At 29.7% G+C, this 13,909-nt stretch overlaps 1 protein-coding gene across 24 annotated transcripts in view; it reads right to left on the bottom strand.

Annotated features, from left to right (window-relative positions):
* Positions 1 to 1,242: 1,242 nt before the first annotated feature.
* The window catches only part of LOC131645008 (uncharacterized), a 36,829-nt gene continuing 24,162 nt past the window's right edge, over positions 1,243 to 13,909 (bottom strand). The window contains exons 1-11 of one of the 24 annotated variants that reach the window (XR_009296838.1): positions 6,162 to 6,350; positions 5,203 to 5,299; positions 4,981 to 5,099; positions 4,334 to 4,399; positions 4,006 to 4,105; positions 3,361 to 3,915; positions 3,089 to 3,161; positions 2,894 to 2,998; positions 2,545 to 2,640; positions 2,346 to 2,448; positions 1,243 to 2,248 (exon numbers count right to left, since the gene is read on the bottom strand). The gene's annotated coding sequence lies outside the window, so the exon portion shown is untranslated. Of the gene's footprint in view, positions 2,249 to 2,345; positions 2,449 to 2,544; positions 2,641 to 2,893; positions 2,999 to 3,088; positions 3,165 to 3,252; positions 3,266 to 3,360; positions 3,916 to 4,005; positions 5,100 to 5,160; positions 5,300 to 6,161; positions 6,352 to 13,909 lie in introns of those variants that run through there. The other 23 variants (XR_009296837.1, XR_009296832.1, XR_009296830.1 and 20 more) reach the window with 23 other exon arrangements.

The following is a 13,909-nucleotide window of genomic DNA, read 5'->3' on the forward strand; positions in this document are numbered from 1 at the left end:
ACACCAAGATTATCTTAGATGCACTATATATTGTCAAGTACAATCTGAAGACAGACTTTACCAACCAAGAAGATTTAGTAAATTAAAAATCGAAAGTAAAATGTTCGCGTTTAAGCTTAAGAAGCCAAACACTAGTGCATAAAGTAATTTTTACATCGGGCGAAAAGTACTTTTTACATCGGGCCTGGGTCCAATGTAAAGCCAAGCGATGTAGTAAATCAAAACATTTTACATCGGGCCAAGGCCTGATGTGAAAAAGTAACATACTACATCGGTTGAATTTAGATGTCTGATGTGAAAAATAATTCAGTTTGTTTATAAAAAAAAATATATGCCATATTTTACATCGGTTTTCTCATTCGCCCGATGTAATATATTGTTTTTACATCGGTTTTCCATTTTCCCGATGTAATAGATAGGTTTTTACATCAGTTTTCCCGTTTGCCCGATGTAATATGTATTATTCTTTTAAGCGTATACTAGTTGTTTTTCCTATTTTTGCTGTAATTTTTTGTGTACCTAATTTTTCATATAAGTTTCAAATACCACACAGACCAAAGTTAGGTTGCTATTTTTCAAAATTTTCCCACATCACACTGACCACATTTAGGTCACTATTTTCATATTTTTCTAACTAGTGAAGGATATAATTGCATTGCACCAAATAGCTAAGATGCATATATATGTGATCGGTAAAATAGCAAGTGTACTATTTTTCCTCTGTAGTAATAAAGGGAAAATTCCCCGAATATCGATCTCAAGGACTGCGTGATATTATAGAGTTAGTAGGAATTCAATTAAACAAAAAGCCTTCGGGGTTTTGGTTTTTATGATTACGAATTAAATTGCAAATAAACTTAAAAAGGTTGATTTAGCCAAATATGAGTAACATGCCAGGGTAGGTGTGTGCATTAACATGTAACAATTCTGAACCCTTGTTTCATTAACAAAATTCAACTTATCAATTATCGGTTCTTAAGGGTATTTGCTCCTAAGTCCTTAGTGGGCAAACATTTGAACATTGAAATCCTAATCCCAAAGTACTTCAAAATTAGTGATCAAATCAAGTATTATTATAATCAAGAACAATCCGGTTACTATAGGGTATCCCTAGTCCTAGGTGATATCTATTATAGTATAATGGTATAAAAACCCTAACAATGGATGTCAATCCTAATTGTCAGTCATAAATCAATCCAGTTGGTCCGACGAGGAAAACATTAAAAACCTTATACCATTAAATTGAACATGAAAGAGAAATATGTTATTGAAATTCGGAATTCAAAATCATCACGAATGTTAATCAGGGACACCCCCCTAGCATTGGGGGTTTAGCTACTCATATCATCCAAAGAAATTACAACGATATCAAATAAAGACATTACAATAGAGATGATGAACTTTGATCTTCAATGGCTTCCGCTCATGAGAGTTCTCTGTTCTTCTCCAATTGCACAGGCTTCTTTTCTCAATCCTCCCTTTTCTTCGTGTGGCAAAAAGATCCCTAATTCATCTTGAAAACTCTCCTAAATAGTGCAGACTCACTTAAGTTGGTTGGAAATCCCAAAAACACCCCTGCAGGCCAACCACTGAACTAAATAATAAAAATCACTGAAATCAGCGTCATCACCCAACACGGGCCGTGTTGTGCAACACGGGCACCCGTGTTGGCCCCCTGTCATATTTCTTTTTCTTATTAAGCCCCAGGACGTGCAACACAGGCCGTGTTGTGCAACACGGGCACCCGTGTTGCTTCACTGTTTTTCCATTCTTCTTGCGCCCTCTTCCTGACACGGTCCGTGTTGTGCAACACGGCCACCCGTGTCAGGCCTCCTGTAGCATGTTTTTGAAATTCCTTCGAAACTCCGAGTTTTGCACTGATTTACTCCGATTTCTCCATATCAGTCTGAAAACATTAAAACATACAACCAAAGCATAAAATAACGAATAGATAAATAAAACACTCAATAACATAGCTTAAAAATACTTAAAAACAACGGAAAATATATGTGTGAAAACCACTGATCAATATGTTCTTCAAAATGAACAGTTGATTTACAAAAGTATTAATCTAGGATGCACAAGTGTACAAAATTATAAGAAAGTTTACACACGGTGGACTACTACAAAATAACAAAACAACAAATATGATCCAACCATTTAAGTCCTTTCGCGCACTTGAAATACCAACATGCCTCCACGAGAAGATGAGTTGTAACTTCTGAAGACAACACCAAAATTACATTTGCTGATAATAAACAATAACACTAATTAACATCAGCAGACAACACCAAAGTCAAGAAACTAGCTCGAATCAGAAATATAGACAATTCCATATAACTCACCAGATAAAGCTTAATCTTTATATAACTCAAAGAAACATTTTGCCCAATGGAGTCGCAAATCATACAAATCAACTTGTGTTAATTCTGTAGGATCATCAAATACCTACAATACATAAATAACAATATAGAGTTATTCTTTGAAAATCCACATTAAGTTGCAAAACGCAAAGTAAATAACAAATTAAAGTTATTTTATTACATGCATACAAAATTCAGTTATATTGGCAGAGACAATATCCAACATATTTTTCATCACATAGTACCCACGATCATTAGAGTTATGTTGTTTCCTTGTCTACAAATGAATGACATAATAAGTGAATAATTATCATAAAATTAAATATAGAATTATAATTTACATCACATTTGCATTGGGTTGAAGCCATGTAGCCTTTTTTCTATTGTCATTTGCAAATTGATGAACCTCAAAAGCACTAATTCAGAAAAAAAATCCATATAGAGCCACATAAAATATGAAATTACTTTTATAACAATTTATGTATATATACACTATATTATAACAAAATTCAAATAAAAGATAAACTTACGTTGTAACAATTTTCTTCGTGGCTTTATCAATTTCCCGATGAAGTGAACAAAAGACGATCACAGTATTGTCTCTTGGACACATGACTATTAATTGCCAATGTTGTCTGTACGTGTGTGTGAAAACACAAAAGTCACATAAAATATCTGTATTATCAAAATTAAAAAATAGAAAACAAAATTTCTTAAAAACTTACCGATGAACAAGTGGTAGTAAGTGGCAAACTCTGTTTACCAACATTAACTTATCTTGTATGTATTTTCTAACACCTGCTATAGATTTAGGCACATTATCATTATATATACACATAGTAAGGTCCATAATTCTATATACTTCTGATGTGGAATTATCAATACATACACGATGAATATACCTGAATAATTTTAAAATAAACATTAGATTCAAAGTGATGAGAGATATAACATATTAATAGATATTGATAGTAATAAAAAAAGAAAATGTACTTACGTCCACCATACTTGCAGAGTAGACACGTCAAGCCAAAGAAAATCCATTAACAACTCTCTGATACACTTGGCAGACATTAAAAAATGAACGGTAGATTTACAATGACTTAATTCTATTTTCAAGTGTTGGTCAGCCATTTTCACAAGCATGAGTAACAATCTCTGAACATCGTCAACTTCCACGTCTTTTGTGCTTCCTTTTGCAGCTGAACAACTTCCTTTTCCGCTTCCTTCGACAGCTTCCATTTTTTCAATGCATTTATTATTATCTGTGCTTTGCAATAAACCCATAGACTTAAGTGTCTCTATAAAAGATTGTTGCAACGCCTTACGCTCTTCAACCAACTTTTGATCAAAGTTGTTCAAGTTGTTCATTTACATCTATATGTTGTCCTTGACGTGAAGACGACCTTCCAAAGTAAGTGCTTTGTTTATAGTGCTTTCCAACACCACGAACACGACCGCCATGCTCAGGTGTTCCAATGGCTGCTGTTAAGATATTGTTACGTCCATGTGGAACAAAGACACCTTTTTCAGCTTCTTCAACTAGAGAATCCTACAAAATGCAAAAACCACAAATAATTTCAATAGTTTTTATAAATAAAAAATATAATGATACTTGAAGTAATTTCCAAGTTTTACTAACAATTTTCTCGGCGACAGCTTGTGTAGACTTTGATGTGTATTCTCCTCCTTTCTTTTGTCGTGCTCTCTTCCATAACTCATGACGTGACGGTGGAAATGGACTACAATTATCATCTAATGTAGAATTATCTCTCAATGATATCCTTTCATTTTAAATTGTCTCCACAAGCAAGTGATACCCTCCACGAGATAATATGTGTGGGTATACATTCCTAGACACATTTTCCCTACCCTTTTGATTTTTTTCCTTTTAATTATAAACTCAAAAAATTATCACTAAACCTAATAAAAATGCTATTAAAAAAAACCCGAATATAACTCCTACTAACCTTAAATGCGGGGGTATCTCGAGACTTCAGAAACTCTTCTCATCTTCTTCTTTAATAAAATTATACCTGACATGTGCAAGAGCGAGATCTTTTTTGGGATTATTAACATATTCGTATGTGAATTGTCTTAAATCCTCTCCATCGCTCTCTTTTTCTGGTATATATTTCCCATCGGTTTTCCTAAAGGGCCGAAGTAAAAGCCCATTATGCTATATATTTTCCATCTGTTGCTAAACGCACCAATGTAAAAGCCTTAATAAAATAATTCTGCTTTATTTACGGTAATGCCACCGTGTATTGGATTTTTAATTTTTGAGTTATTTTTTCCATCAGTCCCATTAAATGTCTGAAAATCGCTAAATCAATTTTTTTTCCACATCAATGTCTTAAAACCTGATGTAAAATTCTTTGACATATATTTTTCACATCAGTTATCTTTATACCTAATGTAAAATCTTGTAATCAAATGTAATATTTTTAGTAGTGACAAGATTGTTGAAGTAATTTCCAGAGTATAAAATGTTCTTATATGATGATAGATATAGAACTGCTAAGCTAATATTAGAGAATTATGATTCTTATTATAGCATTTGAGGTCAAATAAAACAAACTCCTTAAAAATCTTTTCTATACTATAGACAACATACCTTATATGTTTAATCAAGGAAATCATAGTTGGTATAATTGTGATTTCTTGAATCTTGTCAAAATAATCACATGCCATCCTCTTACAAGTTTCTACCGCCTGAAATCTTCAAAACTTGCACTAAAAAAAGGAAAAGTAATCACATGTTAGTGAATGTGTCAATATGAAAAAGAAAATCAACCTTTAAGAACAAACTAAAAATCAACTCCTGCTAAAAACGTACTCTGAAAAATATCGAAATCAATTCCTAGTTGGAAACAATGTTTGACCAATGCACATATCTCTCAATACAAACTCTGAATTACTATGGTCCATTTCTCCTGGTAACCAGAGTGCAAAACCAAAGAAAAATTAACTCAACATTATTAGTGTATTATCTTTAATATGTGGTTGGTAAGTGTATTATCTTTAGGTCACTCACTCAAATTATTTAATGTGGTTGGTGAGTGTATTATCTGTTTGAATAGTGAGAGATAATGGCAGACAGCCATATTTTAATGGTATTTTCTGTTAAAAAAAGATGTTACGTGATTCTCATTACTAGTGCCATTTATTAAAAGTTTAACTTTTCTGATGAAGTGCATACACACATTTGCACGATAAATAATACTCCCATCAAATGAAAATGATACAACACCCATCGTTTCATATTTAGAAGAGGAAAAAAAAAGAAATATTAATTAGAAACTATATTCATCACCATTAAAAACGAAAGGTTAATTTATTGAATTGATTCTCTAATACTACTGGTTTTGAGAAAATAAAAGTGAAATATATAATGATTTATATATAATATTTTTATGTAAGTGAATTCAACATTAATTGGTTTTGTTTTACAAAGACGAATCGATCATTAAATCAATAAGAATATTGAATTACTTAATTATTAGTCGAATCGCGTGACTAAATTAAAATAAATTGGATAATTTGATTGAATAAAACGGTTTACATAACAAAACTATATCTATTAAATCGGTCGAATGTGTCAATATGAAAAAGAAAATCAATCTCTAAGAAAAAACTAAAAATCAAATCAACATAAAGATATTTGGATTCCAATTCAAAAGCAGAAAACCAGATAAAACCAACCCTACTATTACTTAATATCACCGGGAATTGTGGATCAATTTCTTGTAAATAAAACATTGGAAGAGTATGAATAGAGCATAGATGAAAGATTACCTTTACATGAAAATAAATGAATGAATGAATTATGCAGAGAAGCAAGTGGGAGAGCCTAGATCTAGAATCTATTCTTGGGTTTATTTGGTTGTGTTGCTTCCTTCGGTTACTCACTCCCACTATTTAATACGTGGTTGGTGAAAGTGCTGTACAACTAGCTTCTCTGGTTGAGTTTAATTGTGTTTCCTTGATTAACTCACTCATTCACTTTAATATTTAGTTGGTGAATATTAAATGTAAGTTTTTAATTCAACTTAACAGTTACTCTTTCACCTTTTAAATATTACTTCCTCCGTTTTTTATTATAAGTCGTTTTGGAAAAATATTTTGTATTTAAATATAAGTCGTTTTACAATTCCAATGAATAATTAATGCTATTTTTCCTATTATATCCTTAAATATTTATTATTCTCCCCCCTTTCAATTATATAAATTTATCTTCCACATGTCATTAATGAAGGATAATTTTGTAAAAACTTTCATAATTTCTCATTTTCATACAACAATTATTATTTTTCTTAATCTGTGTGAAAAGTCTAAAACGACTTATAATAAAAAACGGAGGGAGTAAATGAAAGAGTGTATTTATATAATTGCAACATTTTCCCTAAAAATATTAAATGAAAGTTTTTAATTCAATTTAACAGTTACTCTTTCACCTTCTTTTTAATTTAGATCCTCTTTTTATTTTATTTTATTTTTCTTGTTTCGTTACATTTCATGTTTCCAAACTAATACATAAATGTCACTGTTTTTTTATAACAATTTTAAAAAAAATACTAGTACTTTGACCCGTGCGAAGCACGGGTGTAATATTTTTTAAATAAAAACAATATTTTAAAAACATTTATAATTTTTTGTCAAAACGTAGTATTGTTAATGTTGTTCCTCCTATATTAACAGTCTTTTGTTTAATGAAATGAGTTGAGTTTGTTCTCATAAAAAAAACACTTATAATTTACAAATTTTACTTATAATAAGATTACTATTGTATAGATAAAATAACGTGTTATTGATATTAATAGTATACATAAAAAAGTTTTTATATATAATAAAATAATTTAGACATTTCTAATTTATTAATCAAAAGATCAAAAGGGAAAAAAAGAGCGCTCAGAGTTCTTAAAAGTTTGATAATTATTTTATTATTATTTTATTTATTATTTTTTCAAAAAGGAAAACAATAGATCAAATTCAAAACTATTATATTTATTTATTAATCAATAATTAAAATTTATTAACAAAATTAAATTAAATGAATAATAAATTAAAAAAATAAAATAAAAACTATCCTACAAAAAGGGGAAGGAGCGCCCCATTCCTTCAAAAATTTTTTTTAAAAAAAAATTTAACTAATTTTTTTTTAAATTTTATTTAATAAAAACAACAAATAATTTAACAAAGATTTAATTTTTATTTTATTTCAAAATAATAAAAATTAAACTTAGAGTTAAAAGGTAGTGCACTGACAGTGTAAAATAATTTTACACTGTCATCCAATAGAAAATCATAAATGTGCTATGTCATTAAAAAAATTTAAATAAAAAATGGTTTAATTGGATACATGGGTGGTGATTGGTTGACAGTGTAAAAATATTTTACACTGTCAATGCATCACCCCTTTTCTCTTAAACTTAACAAAAAAAGAACAAACAATCGTCCATGATAAAAAAGAATTATTTTGACTGATTATGAATTAATTAATTAATATCCACAACTAAATAAAAATCAAATTAAAATAAAATCAAAAAACAAAAAAAAAATTAAATCTACAAAAAAATAAAAGAGAGTGCTACATGACTTGAATTTTTAATTAAAATCTTGTTTAATTAGCTTTAAAAACAAAGACCAAGTCAAAAGTCACATTTGTTATTTAATTAAATTCTAACCATTTCTTATTTTTATTTTTTGTCTATAAATATTATACTACCAAGCAGTAGCATTATTATTAATATTGTTTTTTATTATTTAGTACTGTCTCTAAAAGAATACGTTAATCGATACTTGCTTAATCAGCCTAGTTCTGTATGCGGTAATCATATTAATCAGTATAGGTAATAATGATATTAGTCGTGTGTTTCTATAAATATGTTTTTTTTGAAATTAAGAGATTGTGAGAGTTACTTGTGTTACTAAATTTAATTTAATTACTTTTAATTTTTAATAATTGAATGCTCTTTATTATTTTAGGCCTCTTTATTACTTTGTTAAACATGCCGTTGAATTATTCTATTTTTAACTGTCCAATATAATACATTATAATAATCATAAATCAATTAATTAATATATTTAAAACATAAATTAAAATAATACATTAATTTAAACTACTATTAATTAAATGTAACAAAAAAAGTTAACATACTTAAAATAAAATAAAAATATTATGGAATAAAAAGTTAACATACCTACTATTTATTTATGGTCATTGCTTTTTAATAAAATAAAATTAATAAATGTAATTATTTTTTATTACTTACTATATTTTTCTGTCATAAAAAAAATTCCTCGTCTAATTAATTAATGATTTAAATTTTACTTAAAATTAAATGTAAAATTAAATGTAAAATTAAAGTTTAAAAATTTAAATCTATGTATTATAATTAAACTATTCATATTCATAGTATTACTCATGGATATTTGAGTTCAACAATTAATTTACTCATAGATTAGTCCTTATTTTATTGTGTATCAATTTTTAAACAATATTTTTTGGCTTCATTAAAAAATTAACTTATATTAATAAGTTATCTTAAATTTTAAAAAAATAAATAAGTCATCTTAAATATAATTAAATTAATTATAATTTCAATTAGGGAACAACTTCTCTACCCATCATAAAAAATTGGGTAATGTACCTCCAACCAATCACATGATTTCATCTCATTTAACACATTTAATTATTTATTAAAATACTATAAATGTTTGTTGTTTTACTTAATATTTTGACTCTAAGTTTTGACATTAAAAATAAATTTAATAACTTCAATTTTATTTCAAATAAATTAATACAAACTTTACATTATAAACATAAGATAAATGTGTAAACATTTCTAAGTTGTAATTTTAATTTGACAAAAGCTTGTGGAATATTTGTATGAAAGTGGACAATCTATGGGTCAAATGGATCCATGTTTACTACTTGAAAGGGAGAAATTATGATACTGTTATTGGTACAAATAACTGTACTTGGATTTTGAAGCATATAATGGCAAAGATTCAAGATATTAATGGTATCCAGCAGATATGGGACAGTATGAAAGTTCACAAGAAATTCCAAATGATGAAGATTTATAGTTCGATTATGGGAAGTAATAATAGAACTGATTGGTATCATTTGATGAGTCACAATATTGCAAGGCCCAGAGCTAAAGTGATCTTATGGCTTGCTATTCAAGATAGGCTGGCCACCAAAAAGAGGTTACATCGACTGGGCTTGCTGCAAGATACGACTTGTAATCTGTGTTTGGCGGCGGAGGAGAATACGGCTCACTTGTTGTTTCAGTGCAGCCATATTGTGGGGATTTGGCAAACGCTTTTAGATTGGCTGGGCCAAAAAGCTGATACTACCATTGATTTTAACTGGATAAAGCAGGTTACAAAAGGAAAAGGGAAGCACAAGGGGCTGCTAAAAGCTACCTTAACTGAAATTGTGTATGGCATTTGGATGTATAGGAACAAAAGAATTTTTGATGGGTTAGGGAATAATAGAGATATTCAACCTGTGACTAGGGATATCATTGATACTATAGTGTATAGAGGGTGGCAAAATCCCAACTATAGAAAGATCATAGTCAACTACCTTATGTAATTAGGTCAATTATGGCTTCTTTAGCTTGCTTGTAAATTGTTTCTCGTTTTGAAGTAAATAAAATCTTTTATTTCAAAATTTTAATTTGACAAATATTTATTAATTTTATAACTATTAATGACAAATTATGATAATAAATTCTTACTATAAATAATTAAGACATAAACCATGTGATTTTCTGCCATGTTCATAGAACCTACAAATTGTAGGCTCCAATGCTATAAAAGCTGACAAGTATACTAACAGAAATATGACTTTATTGACAAACCTAACAAACCAATAGAAAAATTGTTAAAAAATAATTAAATTACTAATATAGTTTTCGTCATTATCTAAATTTCATTTATATCTTTGAATTTATCTATTAATAATTTTTTTTATATTGTTTACTTTTACACTATTAACTTACTCAATCATCAAAGTCTAATTGAAAATCAAATTAAGTCATTTTATTTAATATAAATAAAAATCAAATAAAAAATTAATAATTATAATTTATTAAAAAAATTAAATCAAATCACTTGTATAACCAATAAAAAAATTGTTAAAAATTATTAAATTACTAATATAGTTTTTCATTATCTAAATTTCATTTATATCTTTGAATTTATCTATTAATTTTTTTTATATTGTTTGCTTTTATACTATTAACTTAATCAATCATCAAAGTCTAATTGAAAATGAAATTAAGTCATTTTATTTAATATAAATGAAAATCAAATCAAAAGTTAATAATTATAATTTATTGAAAAAAAATTAAATCAAAACATTTTTATTGAATATAAATGAAAATCAAATCAAAAATTAATAATTATAATTTACTGAAAAAAATCAAAGTCTAATTGGATTTATTCTAAGAAAGTTTTTCACATATCATCAGGCAAGGAAATTTCTACTTAACCGAAAATTGAATGCAGTGGTTTATTTTTTTAATCAGCAAAGAAACAATTCATTAAAATAACCAGCGCACTATAAAACTGCATAAAGATGTGACATAAACCCGTGTAACATTGCAGCTACTTCTGAATTCGCAATCAAAAACCGGCACGATAAAATTGTTGATGAAGCATATCTAGGTATCATATGTTCCCATCATTTAAGCCCTTAATTTCCCTCTGCCCAAATCTGTTGCTTGTTGATTAGCATCCCTTGACTTAGACACAAAGTAGAACACAAGCCAAGTAACCTTGAAGTAAACTTTCATGGTAGACTGAAACATCTTGTTTAAGGCTCTCTCAAAAATTTGAGCCAAACCCAACCTCATAAGAGATCCACAATATTTTGACTCATGATTCCCTCTTAATAAATATATGTTCTCCGGCATGAATACCTGATGTAAAATAATGATAGTAAAGTAAATAACAAAGTGAAAGTAAAACATTGTTTCAAACCAAAGTTCCTAAACCTTTCGGACATAGCAGTTGCGTGCATTAGGCGAACTCAGTCACTGAACTAAAATCAAATGGCTATGTTGAAATCGGATAAAACTACATTACAAAACATAAACAAAATCGAAAAGCTGAAGGCTCTTTAACACAATAAAGACAGGAAGCAACAAAAGAAATTTCCCGATAATTTCATTCATGTAATTATTGATTGTAAAAGCCCCTTACCAATTGCATGAAAAAGACATTTCAAATATGACCTTTCTGTCCGGTTCAAGCGTTCAACCATAATTTTGAGATATGGCTCCACCTAGTGATCCACCTGTCCTCTACAATTTTGGAAGACAACTTCAATAAGCTTTGGAGCTGGCACAATATCCTTATCCTCCATATTTTTATCTGCCATAATCTGCAACATGATAGGCAAATAAATACCAGTAACTGCGAAAATTTATTGTTGTTACTATTATCAATACTAAACTCTATTATGTTCAACCAAATAGGTGGTGATAAGTAAAAGTTTAAATCTAACACAAATATGAAACCATGTTCCATAGACTTTATTGATACTTAGGATCTTTGCAAGTAAGGAAATCAGCAGTTCCTCTTGAAATATAGTTGTCCAAAGGATCCGAGATATCTGCATTAAGTTCAAAACTTAACATATAAATATATACCGAAGTGAAAATGTATAGGATGGAAACTCTAAGTTAACATAAATATAAATTAAAATGTTGGGATGCTATGTATGGACGAAAATTATCGGGAAATTGCTTTTGTTGCTTCCTGAATTGAAAGGCTGGTTGCATGCATTAGGAGATTTTTTTCAAACTAAGAAACTCAAACATGACTGACATTAGAAATGCAAACATGAAACCAAATAAGATCCTTGCTCATCTACGCACCTGCTGCAAACCATGACTGACATCGATGCCAAATCAAGCAACACGATGCCAACACACATCCTCCAGGATATCGCCCAGATCCATAGAAATATTCCCTCCTTCAGAACTGTAACCGCGTAGTCTCACACTCCGGCCAGGATCCCGCCGCGAGCAGCTCCTAACTGATGAGCACCATCCCTCCGTCGTCACCATAGCAACATCTTCAGATCTGCTTCGTTACCTTTTGTTTAGTTGATTGTTTTGATTCTGATGTGAATTTGGGTGGTGTTTGATTTGAAAGGTTGAAGCTCGTTTGAATTCTTGAAAGAGGAAGAAAGAAATTTGATAAAAGTTTGAATAGAGAGAGAGCATCAAGAGATGAGAAGTTTGGATTTTATAATTATTATTTGAGATGAAATATTAACAATATCTTTTGAAGTTTCATAGCTAAAATTGAATACTAAATTGACTTATATAGTCAATTAATTATTGTAAATTGATCTAACAAACGGACACTTTCCAGCGAGTATTTCAATTTTGAAAGTTGATAACTATGAGAATTGGTATAAGTAAATGAAGATTGTTTTCTGTTATCAAGATATTTGGGATGCTATGAAAGAAGTGGTAGCACCGGTTGCAGAAAACACAATGAATGAACAAAAAGGTGCACATAAAGAATTGAAGAAGAAGAAATATAAGGCTCTCCTTATAATTCATCAATATCTAAGTCGAGATAATTTTAAAAAGTTTAGTTATGTAGAATATGCAAAAGAAGTTTGGGAGATTTTTGAAAAGTCCTTTGGAGCAACATCCGCAAGCAAGTGTCATGGAGAAAATAGTTCTATAATAATGAAGCAAGGGCTAGAGGGCATGTTGCTCATTTACTTATGAGATACATGGTTTTTGTGGTAGCTCTTTGCAAGACCCTTTGGGTTTCTTGTGCATAAATTCTTCAAATTGTCTTTTCAAATATGTTGTCTCAACTATAGCTTTATCAGCACAAGCATTAGCTAATGCAGCCTCTTCATGTGCTTTAGAAGCCTTGGCTTTAGCCGTCTCAATGGTTTGGTTATCCGCTTCGCTATTCAGGTTTGAAATGGTCACTTATGTCAAGTAAGACACTCCATAATGAACGTTAACCGCCTTTCGGGAAGTTCCGTAACACCGGCCTCGTGACTTACTGTCGTCAACTTCTTTCCATAACTGTAGCTTTTCTGACCCATCCACATTATTATCATTTTGTGTGGCTTGTATCAAACGATTCACACAATCTTCATGTACAACACAAGATAATAATCAGTACATACATTTCATGCTACAACCACAAGTTTGCATATATAATCAATCCATCAGCCATAGTTCAAATAAACCATCCATTTACCTAAGGATGCTATAACATGAACTAGTTCCTAATTCAAACATTACATCAACCAAAGTTGCATTCATAACTCTAAACAACTCACTCAAGGACCACTCATAATCAAATAACACATACAACCATGCCAATTCAAAGTTCTTCCACTATAAAAAAACTCAAGTTTGCCAGGTAAAAACCACCCCGTAAATGCAAATAACACCTTCAATGCAACAGTTGCGAGGTGATACGCTCACCCTGCAAAAACGTTAGTCGCAACTTTTTGCAAAGGGATTCGTACCCCGCAACTTTGCCAG

This window comes from Vicia villosa, linkage group LG1 (genome assembly GCF_029867415.1).
Source record: "Vicia villosa cultivar HV-30 ecotype Madison, WI linkage group LG1, Vvil1.0, whole genome shotgun sequence".
In the NCBI taxonomy this organism is placed as follows: Eukaryota; Viridiplantae; Streptophyta; class Magnoliopsida; order Fabales; family Fabaceae; genus Vicia; species Vicia villosa.